Source organism: Notechis scutatus, chromosome 12 (genome assembly GCF_049901735.1).
Source record: "Notechis scutatus isolate UNSWTSFEM ecotype Mainland chromosome 12, rNotScu1.2, whole genome shotgun sequence".
NCBI lineage: Eukaryota > Metazoa > Chordata > Lepidosauria > Squamata > Elapidae > Notechis > Notechis scutatus.
Genome location: NC_142020.1, coordinates 11123219 through 11137265, shown reverse-complemented (window position 1 = coordinate 11137265; position 14047 = coordinate 11123219). Strand labels below are relative to the sequence as shown.

At 42.4% G+C, this 14047-nt stretch overlaps 1 protein-coding gene across 1 annotated transcript in view; it reads left to right on the top strand.

Annotated features, from left to right (window-relative positions):
* SNX29 (sorting nexin 29) overlaps window positions 1-14047 on the top strand; it is a 198504-nt gene that overhangs the window by 146463 nt on the left and 37994 nt on the right. The gene's annotated exons all lie outside the window — the stretch shown is intronic.

Genomic DNA, 14047 nt, shown 5'->3' with positions numbered 1-14047 from the left:
CCTATAATGGGCTGACCCTCCCTTGTTGAGTATCAAAGCGGAGAAGTCCCAAAGGTGCATTTTTTTTTTTTCAAGAGGCAACTGGACCTTCTCGTTTTTTTCTTTTGAGGACGTTTTGCTTCTCATCCAAGAAGCTTCTTCAGCTCCGACTGGATGGTGGGGAATGGAAGGGATTTATATTCCTTGTAGACAGCTGGTCATTTGCATCCTTTCATTTAAATCAGGGGTGTCCAACCTTGGCAACTTTAAGACTTGTGGACTTCAACTCCCAGAATTCCTCAGCCAGCTGAGGAATTCTGGGAGTTGAAGTCCACAAGTCTTAAAGTTGCCAAGGTTGGACACCCCTGATTTAAATCCTTCCATTCCCCACTATCCTGTCAGTCAGACCTTCTTGGATGAGAAGCGAAACGTCTTCAAAGAAAAACCAGAAAGTCCAGTTAGTTGCCTCTTGGGAAAAAAAAGAAAAAAGCACCTTTGGGACAACCATGACCTGGATGACGGAGAATCTCCGTAGAGATGCTTTCGCAGAGAAGCATTTCCACCCAGCTAGGGGTTGTTGGTTTTTTTTTTTGCACTCTCCTTGTTTCCAAATAATAAAAGGATTCATGAACTTTTGAGCAAGCTGGTGCGTTAACTCTATAAAGAGCACAAGTAATCCAGAGCACGTTGGGCAAGTTAGACCCGTCTGAATGAGCACAATTCAGTGAGACTTGAGTGTGAAAAAACAGAAGACGAGGAACTCACATTTGGGGATGATTGCACTGGCCTGGTGGATCACCTCCCAAGTTTTGGGGGAACCACACTACAGCTGAAATGGAGATGAATGAGGTGCGGTGGTGGTATTTCTACCGGTCTGGGCTGGTTTGAGTGAACCGGTAGTAAAAAAAAAACAGCTATCGGTTCGTCCCAACCGGTATCTTTTTTTCTATTTTCTTTTTCCTCTTGACAATCAGCTGTTCCAATGATCAGCTGTGCCGGGATGCCCCTCCTTGTCTTACTGTTCGCCCAGGAGGCTTCCCTGAGGCCCAGGAGGCAAAAAAAATGGTGTGTGTGTGTGTGTTGCGAAGAAGAAGAAGAAGCCATGCCCATCCAGTCACATAGTCATGCCCACCTAGCCATACCCACCTAGCAACGCTCACAGAACTGGTAGTAAAAATATTTGCATCCCAGCTCCTGATCAGGTGCTTAGCAGGGAGTCGTTTTGAACTTGGGTGAATAATGAAATCCTGTCTTTGTATTCTTTATCCCCTTCCTGCCTTTCCTCCCCAACGATAAGACCTGGCAGGCAGGGAGGACCAAGCCTTTTAATCAGAAATCTGTGCCAAGGACTTTTGCTTAGTCAAATCCTAGATCAAAGGAAGTTCGAGAAAGCAGTCATGGGAGTCAGCCAGAATTTGACTCAGGAGCATAGAAGAGGTGACTTTGAAGGCGTGAGGCTATGAAGACTGTCTTCTTCTTCTTCTTCTTCTTCTTCTTCTTCTTCTTCTTCTTCTTCTTCTTCTTCTTCTTCTTCTTCTTCTTCTTCTTCTTCTTCTTCTTCTTCTTCTTCTTCTTCTTCTTCTTCTTCTTCTTCTTCTTCTTCTTCTTCTTCTTCTTCTTCTTCTTCTTCTTCTTCTTCTTCTTCTTCTTCTTCTTCTTCTTCTTCTTCTTTTCCCTCTCTCTCTTCCCCCCCGCAACTCCTTCTCCTCCTGAAAAATGTGACCAATGAGGCATTAGCCAAAATCACATCAAGAAATGGTGTTCTCTTAGGACTTGCATGCCCAGAATGAGGAATGGGAAAAAGCTGCTTAAAATATATATCTGCCTTCTTAACTCCTTGGAGGTTCCTAGCTTTCTGTTTTTTGAGGAGGCGGGAGGGCGGGTAAGAGATTGTATCTCTTCTTCTAACAAGGCAGAGCTGTTGACAGGGATCGATACCATAGAGGAGGGATTTCATAGAGTGCCTAGAGTGGCTTTGCTGCTTGGCAATAAGTAGCTATTTCATACAATTCTTCCCAGGACTCATGGCCCCAAAGGTGCCCGTTGCATTGCGTGAATTCAAGCTTTAGAGTCCGTCCCGTGGATTACAGCTGGACTTAAGCCACGGAGAGATCAAACTTCAGAGAATCCAATGCTCCAGGGGCTTTCGGTGTATATTTCATTTCTATCCCTCTCTTCTGAAAACACGTACTCTAAACCAGTGTTTCTCAGCTTTAGCAACCTGAAGAGGTGTGGACTTCAATCCCCAGAATTCCCCTGCCAGCTAAGCGAGAGGGGGTATTCTGTGAGTTGAAATCCACAATCTCTTCAGGTTGCTAAAGCTGAGAAACACTAGAATGTTCTAGAATAAGGCAGCCATACCCTGGCTGTCTATCTAATTTTCTTTAACAAGCGCTAAAAAATAACCCTAGGCGAAGGTCAACAAAAATCAAAAGTTAAAAAAAAAAAAAGCTTCTTTTGGGGAAGTGAGGCATGAATTTTTCTTCTTCTCAACCTCCAAATCGTACCTGGGATATTTTTTTATCGCTTCCTCTTTTTCTTACTAGGTATCTGATGAGCTCCAAAACTTGCCCCGCATAAGGACTTTTAGTGCATGTATTCAACTCGGCTCCCCGAAGAACCGAGGAACTCATTCTAAATTTGTCTCGAGCCACCTAAATAAAAACCATTCTGCGCGCTTAACAAATCACACCTCATTGGAGAAGATTAGCCATTTTCTAAGCCTCTCCTATTCTCACAAGGGGTTTGGCAGAGTAATGGCAGTCAAACACCTTGTCACCATTTTCAAAAGAGCCGGTTGTAAAAAAAAAACATTGATGGGAGTTTAATGTGGCCAGCCAGTCAAAGAGATAAGAAACACCCCGGCAGTAAATTTAAAATTTGACTTGCAGAGCAAGACCATATGCATAGGGTTCAGTTGGAGGCCCTGACATGCATACTTCATCGTATAGGAAGAGATGCTTGGTTATTAGCTGTCAGATGAAATGAATAGGTGGCTATTAAAAGGCAGTTGTTGACTGGACCGCTCATAGCAGCGGTAATGAATGGGACGTGAAGTGTGCAAACACCTCAGTCAGTAATGAGAAATTACTTGTCGAGTCATATTAATGAGGAGGAAAGCAGCACTTGCGTAGAGAGAATTCAGGTCTGAAAAAAAACCTGGGTCAGAGCTAAGGTGTGAGAATGTGCTTGGGCGCAAGAAAAGATGGGAGTCAAGTCAACCCACTTTTCTTTTCGCTTGACCTTCCCTAGCTGAATGCCTTCTGATGTAGTAGTCATGGTTGGCTGGGACTTTGAGGTCCTGTGATGACCCAAAGGGGCGTGGCACAAAAGCAACAAAGTTACAAAAGTAGGTAAAGTCCCTTTAATACCTCCAGCTTGGCTCCCAATGCCCAGTTATCCTCAGCTGGAGAAAAAAACTCTCCCAAGAACAGTTTTTAAAGAGAAGAAATTCAGTCCGAACTCAAAGTACATATAGATTATATAAATAAAGACCAACACAAACCACTTGCTGCAGCAATTAACGAGACAGGGCAGGATAAGGAATTGAAGACTTCAAAAAATAATGAAACACACACTGTTGGGAGGACACCAGTACCCAGATAAGACTTGACAAACAACGAGAATGCACGCTTTGCTTCCAGCAAGGTGCTCTGCGCAAATGCCCTTTTTAAATCCTGTTTTCCCAGGAATGGAGGGAATCAGGGCCTTTTTCTCCCCCATAACCCACGTTGCTCCCTTCTCCGTTCCTCCCTGTATGCCGTAGGTTGAAGAGCGGGTGGGCCTGGGTCTTCCTCTGAAGGCCCAGCCGGACTGTGTCCTTCCCCAGTTTCCTCCACAGCCACTGGAGCCACACTCCCACTCCCTGTCAGCTGCTCAACCTCTCCCTCAGAATCAGTTTCCAACAAAGGCATGACAGGTCCCCATTTCCAGCTTATTTCCTGATGAAGAGGCAAAATGGTCTCTTCCTCAGAACTTCTTCTTCAGTTCTGTGGCTCAGTTGATTATGTTCCTTGGCGTCTCTGAGGGAAAGAGACCCTTTCCATAATTTGAAGCTTACGGGGGAAAACAGGCATAAACTTTTCTCCTCCCCCCAAAAAGAGATTAATAAAATTAAGAATGTCTGTTCCTTGAATTGTTTCGAATTCAATGTTATGAAAGGAGGTAGCAGTGGGGCAGAGAATATGGATTTTCTGATGTTGTCCTAGATGTGAGGGTCTGCAAACTTGGCAGCTTTAAGACTTCTGGACTTCAACTCCCAGAATTCCAGGAGTTGAGCTCCTCAGGGCCATAGGATCTGAAAGATGAAATGGGGTTTATTTTGGCACAGTTGTTTCATCCACCTGGTGTTTGCACCCTCCCTGTTTCCCCTCTCCGTCAAGGAATATTGACAGGTCCCCAAAGTTGCTTAAAATAGCAATTTTAGCGCCTTAAGTTTCCTGAAGACTGTCTTCCCAACTGGGTTCAGTCCTCAGCTACTTCTGGAGAATGGTGTGCAACGTGTAGCTCCAAGCTTGACGGAGCTCAAAAGCTGATGCTAGTTGAACAGCTCTTGCCCTAGCAGGCCAGGAGGCCTTCAGGTTCAAAGTAGAACTCCTCGTGAGTCAGCTGGTTTCACTGGTTTGAGGAAGTTTGCCTTGAGCCGAGCGATTTTGTTTTGCAAATCTCCACTCTGGGTGGTTTGTAGTTTTCTGCATCTCAGCATGGTGTTGAATCTGGTTGTCTCCACTCCTCCATCCTATTTGCTCAATCTCTGTGTCTATTTCTGCTAAACCAATAGCATCATCATGGATAACTCTGCTGCATGTTAAAACCGATCCATACGTTCAAGTTTTTTTAAAAATATATTTGATGTTTTTATACTTCCATCCTTACACAGAGAAAAGTTCTGAGAAGTATATTGGTCCATTTCTCTCCTGGAATTCCCTTCCCTTCCTCATCCCTTCCCTTTCCTTCCCTTTCTTTCCTTTCCCTTTCTTTCCTTTCCTTTCCTTTCCCTTCCTCATCTCTTCCCTTTCCCTTACTTTCCCTTCTTCATCACTTCTTTTCTTTTCCCTTTGTAATCCTTCCCTTCTTTCTCTTCCTTCCCCATCCCTTCTTTATCCCTCTCCATACTCATCACTTCCCTTCTCCTGGAGGCTTCAGAAGGAAAAAAAACCAGCCTTACATTATTTGCATAAAGTTCCCCTAAACTGAATTAAAATGGCTCTTAAATCTAATGAAATGATGGAAAATACAACATTCCTACTTTGCAACTTACATCCTCTTTTGTAATATGCCATATCCTGAAGTAATACTTTTATACCTGGGACTAGGCAAAAGATGAGAAGTATATGGGTGTTTTTGATCTGTTCAGATTTGAACATAAAGAAAAAAAATGGTATTAATTCTGATATATGTATATAATGAGCCAAAACTGCTTCTATTAATATAAGTATTATTTTAACCCATGATCTGTTACATAATTCTAAAACTTATGTATATATAATATTCTTTAAAAAAAAAAACACTTCCCTTGTATTAATATTTCTTTTGGAAATATAATAAGTGCTGTGTGGCCATTTTGTTATAACCTGGCTAAAAATGCTAGTTTGCAATGGATGAAATAAAAATGACATTTTGTATTTTTTAAAGATTTTTTTAAAAAAATCATATTAGCAGCCTGATTAAGTATTCTGGATTATATTAACTTTTAAGAGTTTAATTTTTAGAATCATCCACAATTTAAAACCAATGGAATTTTTTTTTAAAACCTTGGGAAGTTTGTGGAGAACAAAAGAGCTAATTTTTTTGTTTTTAAATTTGATTCTGCAGTTTCCAGGTTTGGTTTTTTTTTTTTGATAGAATCCTTAAAGTTTGGGAAGGATGTTACAGATAGTTCTCCACTTACAGCAGTTTGTTTAGTGACCGTTCAAAGTTACAACGGCACTGAAAAAAGTGATTTATGACTGTTCTTCACCCCACCTCTGCAGTATCCCCACAGTTTCTTGATTGGGAAAAAGACGTAGGGGAATGAATGGCAGAAAATGAGGGCGGAGTCAAAAGAGGGTTCAGCCTAGAATCCTTACATAGCCACAAAGCGAACTAAGTCCAATTTCCCTTGAATTTCGTTGCCCCTTATTTAATTCCAAGCAGTTGCTAACCAATAGTTGAGAAGATTCCTGGGCATAAGTATGAATAGCAATAAATCGGTTTCATTAGAGCTCCACACGTGGAGCTGGTCTTTCATGCCTGACAAAGAGGACAGCATGTCCTTTTTTGTGTGGTAATAGGACAGTGAGATTCTTTCTTGGTGGAAAAGGGGCAAAGCCGCATCAAACCGTGGCTTACCCCTCGATTTACCACTGAGAAGAATGATGATATCTCTTCTTTTCATGACACTTCCAAACCTTGATGACTCTTTCCTGATGCGAACACTCCATTCCACATGACCAATGGCAGGGGTGGGCTTCAAAAATGTTAGCAAAGCCTTCTCGCCCAGTTGCTGGGTGGGCGTAACCATGGTGGGCGTGGCCTAGTTGGCCTCCTGCACCATGGTGGCGGGAGGGGGGGGGTTTCCTCAAGCCTGTGGGAGGGTGAAAACCAGAGGTGGTGAATTCAGCAGGTTCTGACCAGTTCTGGAGAACCAGTAGCAGAAATCTTGAGTAGTTTGGAGAACCAGCAAATCCCACCTCTGATTGGCCCTGCCAACCCCATCTCTTCTCCACCTCCCATCGAGTCCCAGCGGATCGGCTGGGTCTCCTTTGGTTGCCCTGCACAGGAGAACGGAGCTGGAATGCAGGTTAGTGGGGTGGGGAGGAATGGGGATTTGCAGTAGCCTTCCCCTGCCATGCGCACCAAGCCACGCCCACCAAGCCACGCCCACAGAACCGGTAGTAAAAAAAAATTGAATCCCACCACTGGTGAAAACGGCCTCTCCCGGGCTCCGGAGACTCTCTGGAAGCCAGAAACGGGCCCATTTCTGGCCTTTTCCAAACTTCTGGGAGGCCCGTTTTTCACTTTCCCCGAGTCTCCACGCAGGCCCTGCACTTAACCTGCATCCAAAATGGGCCGTTCGAAGTGACCGTTCAAAGTGACCACAGCACTGCAAAAGGTGATTTATGACTGTTTTTCACCCGACCACTGCAGTCTCCCCACAGTCCCATGATCAAAATTCGGGTGCTTGGCCGTTGGTCCATCCTATTGATGACAGTTGCAGTGTCCTGAGGTCATGGGATCCCCTTGGGTGACCTTGTGGCAAAGCAAAAGTCAGTTGGGAAGGCAGATTCTATTCATCAGTTCAGGGAGGCGGATGATGAGTACCAAAAAGGATGAGTACCAAACAAATTTTTACCCTAAGTAAGTAAGTCACAAGGCACTGACAAGTTCTAACTCATCAAACAATGAGTACTTTGGACAAAATGTTCACGTCAAAATGTCTCGAGTACCAAATTCAATGACTTTCTAAGTAGTTGAGTACCAGGGTATCACTGTATATTGAACATTAAACGTGCCTCCAGAAGTTGTGGAAGCTCCAACACTGGAGTTTTTTTTTTTTTTTAAAGATGAGATTGGACGACCATTTGTCTGAAATGGTATAGGGTTTCCTGCCTGAGCAGGGAGTTGGACTAGAAGACCTCCCAGGTCCCTTCCAATTCTGTCATTCTGTTTGTCAGCGCTCCAGAAAACCTCCACTCCAAACAAATAACTCCGAGACAGACATCCTTTCCAAAGTTCCTTTTATTTGAGTAGCAAACTGGCACATCTGGGGAATCCCAAATCTGAAAGTTCCGGGTTTCCCTTCCATAAGTAAAAACTACAAATCCACCCCCCTGCACCCATCATCGCATCACATGCCCCAATCACCATCCATCCCATCTTGAGACGTCCTCTCACCCAGGTGCAGAAATAACATGACCTTCACTTAGAAGAAGAATGCTATTAGGTCTAACCACATATGCTCCGAGAAAATCCCCCCTCCCATTTTCCCAGGCTCAAGAAAGTGGCAATGTGGAAGCATCTGGTGCTTATACGGCTTCCAAAGCTGACACTGTTGTTCTATTATTCTGGGTCAATCTATTTTCCAAAGCACCAGGAAGACAAGACAAGAATCAATGGATGGAAACTAATCCAGGAGAGAAGCAACCTAGAACTAAGGAGAAATTTCCTTGAAGAACAATTAATCAATGGAACAACTTGCCTCCAGAAGTTGTGAATGCTCCAACACTGGAGGTTTTTAAAAAGATGTTGGATAACCATTTGTCTGAAGTGGTGTTGGGTTTCTTGCTCAGGCAAGAGGTTGGACTAGAAGACCTCCAAGGTCCCTTCCAACTCTTGTTATTCTATTCTTCTTCTCACTTCTCTTAAGCGACTTCCAGAACTCAGCATTTCATAATAGTGAAATGATAGATAGCTGACATTTATATTTCATTATTGTGTCCATATAATACTACATAACGCATATTGTCATATATACGTGAGACAATAAATGCAGCTGCTCTGGGGGAGTGAACTGAGTAGGTTAGAAGAGTCCACAACCGAGCTGAAAAGCTAATGGATTTTTCTCCGGCTTTCTACTATGAAAAAGAGTGAATAATGAATCTGAAGCAAGCAACAATTTGTTTCCTTCCCTGTAAGCCATTTGTAATGGACAGGGAGAGCTAAATGCCAGAAATATAAAAGGGCAACAATCCAGTTAGCCGCATTTAACATGTCAGGTTGCAAAACAAAGCTGACAAAAATTTACTGCAAATCAAGAGAGGGAATTAGCATGTATGTGTTTGTAAGCTTTTTTTTTTTTTTTTTTTAATAAACCAATCATGAATAGAATGGTAATGGTGCCAAACAACAACAACAACAACCCACAACCCCATACAAATATTAAATTCATCTTCCAAAGTTATGCAAATGTTAAGGAATCCTATGTTCTGAGCTATCACCAGTAAAAAAGTAAGAAATGTTTAATATGGAAGCATATTATCACAGGCAAGAAAAAGACCAAGAGGAATTGAATTGTTTTCTTGGAGATATTCTTAGCTACTCCTTTTGTCAAGTTGGGTATAGACTTTTTTTTCTTCTTTTTTTTGCATCTGGGTTGGTATTGGCTTGGTTGCTAGGGATGATGGAAGTTGTCCCAAGGTCCCTGGAGGTCTTTGGGTGAATGCAGGAAGAGAGCCCAGCCTCAGAGAGAGGAGGAGGAAGCAAAACTGTAAAAGTGAAATAAAATGATACGGAAAGTGGCCAAATAATGTCAGGTCTCCCAGGTTCGGCTTGGCGCCTCACAGACATCCTGCCATCAAAGAAGCAGGGGGAGGATAGATGGGCAATAAAGCTGTGTGCAGTGATTGGAAATAGGAAGTGGGAATGGCAGATGATGAAGGCCGGAGAAGCTCAGAACTGGTTTGTACCAGCTTCCAACGCTAGGCACCCAGAGAAAGGATGTGGGTTATTCCAAAACATCTGGCAAGTTCCGATTGTCTGAAGATGGACTGGTCACAGGGGGAGAGCTGGGATGAGGGGAAATCTCTCTATCTTTTGAGCGCAGCCCTGAACTCTACCCAGGGGTGGGATTCAAATTTTTTAACAACCAGTGCTGTGGGCGTGGCTTAGTTGGTGGGCGTGGCTTGGTGGTTGTGTTATTGGCTGGGTGTGGCCAATTCAACATCACTCACATCGAGGCAGGCATCTCCTTGCCTGGCTTCTCATGACTGTGGGGATGCTGCAACAGTCGTAAGTGTGAAAAAGGGTCATAAGTCACTTTTTTCAGTGCCGTTGTAACTTTGAACGGTCACTCCACACAAGCAAAGTAGCAGCAAAGGAGGGGGAAAAACTCCAGAGAAGTTTCTGAGATAGGAAGTCTAGTCCTGCCAAGAATGTAATAAGGGTTAACAAAGAGGCGGTTTCTGTAAGCAACACCAGAATGTTTCCTTCCTGCCTTCCTTACAGGATTAGGCCAGTAATTTCTTCTAACAACCGGTTCTCCGAACTGCTTAGAATGTTAACAACCCGGTTCTAGCGAATAGGTGCGAACTGGTAGAATCCCACCCCTGACTTTACCGCAGCCACATCTTTTAGTAAAAGAGCCTTTCACTTCAACCAAATGGAGTCGAGGGTCTTTCTTTCCAAAGGGTTCCAATTGAGGCAGGTATGACATTCGGCGACCTCTGAGTAACCTTCACCAACTAAGCAAAACTTTTCGTTAGATGTGTTGTTTTATTGCCCTATTATTTTCCCCTTTCCCCATTATAACAAAGTGACAAAATTGGAAGGGACCTCAGAGGTCATCTAGTCCAACCCCCTGCTCAAGCAGGAAATCTTACACCATTTCAGACAAATGGTTGTCCAATCTCTTTTTGAAAACCTCCTTGTGTTGGAGCACATACAACTTCTGGGGGCAAATCATTCCACTTGTCATAAAAAAAAATTCCAACAGGAAACAAAGACAACAACACAACCAATAATGCTTACTTTAAGATCAGAGGTTTATTCTTTCTAATAATTTGGAACATAAGAAATGAATAGATATAAAAGATATAATAGCAGTAATGTACTGACATTAACAAGCCATTGCAATGGGGTCCAATGACATACAGCAGGTCCTGCAAGGACTGCCATGAATCCAAGGGCCCAGAGTTGATCTCCAACCCTATTCTTTATACTTTTCTTCTAACACGCTTCACAGCTTCACTGTCACTTTCCGTAAACACCAGTGTACATAACTTTCAGTTCCTCATTTCCAACGGTTTCATTCTTCCTGTTTTAAACTTATCCACCCAAGTGCATACTTTGCAAAAATATGTTTCACGGTTAGCAACATCTCAGCAGGACTACAAATAGTTCTGGCACATTTTGAAACCATCCTAGTTGAAAACTTTGGTTCATATCTCTTTCTTCTGGGGCCTGCTATCATCCATAGGACTTATTGAATCTAATAGGTCAATAAGATACATTTTTGATTCTCACACAGTGATTCATTGTTCTACCTGTCAGGAAATTCTAACTTAGTTTTAGATTGGATCTCTCCTTGATTAGTGAAAAGTGAAGAGATGGCTTCACTTTTTCTACTGCCTGATATTCTATTCTAAACTGAATGGCAAAGGTATCAAATTGTTGTGTTACGCTATTTCTCTCTCTCTTTTTTTTACTGTATTCTTTTGTTATAAGGGCTGATCAAAGAGCGTAATGAAGACATTTGATTTGATATGGAAGCATATAAATCAAGCAGGAAGCTGATGAGCTATAGAGACACCCACTGTGATTTTTGAGAGGCACCTAGTTGGGGAAACAGGTATGTTTTCTACCAAATCCAGGGATGGATGTGATATTAGCTAGAAAGAACGAGGTTCACCTGTTCTAACAATAGTCATAATAATAGGAGAAGAGTGATCAATCTCAGGTTTCCCTGACTTTTGAAAGCTTAGTTCGATTCCTTTTTAAACTAGAAACAAACCCAGCTTGTCTAGATTAAAATCTTTCTTGCAGACAAGAATGAAGAATAAACCCAACCATCGCCTTGAATCGTGAGACGGATAGCAAATAAATTTGAAGAGTAAATGGAAACAAAGACAGTTGTTTGCCCGTTGCTAATATCTAGATGAAAAAGACATGTATTATACACCACTGTTCCTATCTCACACACTGTAACTCTTACATTTAGAGATTAGGAAACATTTGCGATCTTGAACCTTTGGTTAATTCACCATATTAAATGAGGCACGATAGCCTCTCTATCAAGATTACTATCGCCGTTTGCTTGTAACACAATTGAGGACAAAGCCAGCAGAGAATTTTAATAGCTTACTAGGGAGGTTTTTCTCTCTGAGATGCAGGCAAGTGAAAAAGAAGGAAAACCCACTTTTAAAAAATGAGCTTTTCAATGTCTCGGAGAATGGGGAATAACTGATCGATGACCTTGTTAAATGCAAAGTGTCCAGTGTGTTCCAGAGATTTGACAACCTTCCAAATACGCTTGGCAGCCGTGTCACTGATGAAATTTCCCCCCTGCCTTGATTTCTGGAGGTAATGTGAACGAACAGGCATTGCATACAGTCAAAAGGCAATCAAAAGCTGTGAATATAAAATCAGATGTTTCTATTTTTCTCCCCCCTGCCCTCTGGGTTGCCCGTTCATAGATTCAGCAATGGATTAATTGTGGTTTGTCTGCATTCCCGGAGAAAGGACACAATGCTTTTCTGGTGGTGGGTGGAAACGAGTATTTGTCTTTTGGGGTGAAATGGGGCAGTGAATTTCTGGATTAGGAAAAAGATGTAGGAGAATTGAGTGGCAGAAAATGAAGGCGGAGTCAAAAGAGGGATCAGCCTAGAATCCCTACATAGCCACAAATTGAACTAAGTCCAATTTCCCTTGAATTTCGTTGCCCCTTATTTAATTCCAAGCAGTTGCTAACCATTAGCTGAGAAGATTCCTGGGCATAAGCATGAATAGCAATAAATCGGTTTCATTAGAGCTCCACATGTGGAGCTGGTCTTTCATGCCTGACAAAGAGGACAGCATGTCCTTTTTTGTGTGGTAATAGGGCAGTGAGATTCTTTCTTGGTGGAAAAGGGGCAAAGCCGCATCAAACCGTGGCTTACCCCTCGATTTATCACTGAGAAGAATGATGATATCTCTTCTTTTCATGACACTTCCAAACCTTGATGACCCTTTCCTGATGCGAATGCTCCATTCCACATGACCAATGGTACGAATCTTTTCCCATATCAAAGTATATTCTGTTTCTTACAGTTCAGTGCACATTCATTCCAAAGGAAGATTCTGTCTCTGCAAAATAAATGGATTTAACAACTCCCTAATTGCCCAGTTAGTGTGGGGTGGAATATCCAACCCAATCAAGGGAACGCATTTAGTCTGGCGAGATTTTTGTAACATACTGGGGACTAACAGTAAAGCTTCTGCTTGAGATTATTCATGAGTAGTTCTAGTTGCTTGCGCCTGACCGTTTGCATGATTAAAAATTGAGGGATTGTAACATCAATATTACTGGATGAAATATCTAGTGATATGTAGCATTAGCCACAAACTCTGGGTTGAAAAGAACAGGAGGTAAAAGGAGGCCAAATAGACTCTTGGTATGTTTTCCTGTAAATCACTGGTTCTCCGAGATAAGAAGGAAATTTGAGCATCTGTATTTTTTTTTTTTTTGTCAGTTTAATTCAGTGGAAATTATTGGAGTAATATTCAGGCTGGAAAGAAGAAGGGGAAGAAAAAAAAGGAATGGCTTTTTCACCTGGGAAACTCCATCAGAACATGCAGTGATAGCCACTAACTTAAATGGCTTCAGAAATGCCATTAGAATGACAGAGAGTAATGTTCTCTGTTGTTAATACAGCTGCTTTGCAAGTTATACCTCCAGAAGCCCAGGGGAGCAATGCTAGAATAGAATGCTTGCACTCCCTGCTTTTGCTTCTAATGCTATATACGATAAGATGTTAGGTGAATTAATCCAGCAGTAGTCCTGCTAGGATTTTGATAGCCGTAATAAATATAACCTGCAGGTTAGTTGCAAATGCGGTTTGGAATGTTTGGTTGACAAGCTAGTAAACTCAAGGTCCTGATAGAACTGCTAGGGCTTAATTCAATCCTACATGCTAAGAATTATTTTTCTAGAGAGAGAGATGGGAATTAAAGGGTTGTGTGCCCTCAAATTTAAAAAGAAAACGAGAGCTTTTAAAGCAGAGATTGGAAGCGATGGGGGGGAAAAAACCAAACATCCCTTCATCCAGATGGGGAGGATTCCTGGAATGTGAAGTCAGCAATTCAAGTTTTTCTCCATCTGACTGTACTGTATATAATTGGGATGGCACCTTCACCAGGTATGTGTTCGGATCAACCGAACACCTTCAGATGAGCAGAAGAATAGTGCTATTTCAGCAGAACTGTGTATTCAACTCCCGGCTATGTCGGTTTTTATAAATGGAATGATGGAGGACAAGTTTGCTTTCCACGCAGGCAGCAAAATGTTTCAGGCTGCATTGCAGGGGAACATGGAAAAGCTATCTGTTGGAGAGAATGGAAAGGAGAATAGAACTCGGAGCATTAACTGGTTGGTTGATGGGATGTTGTGGCCTGC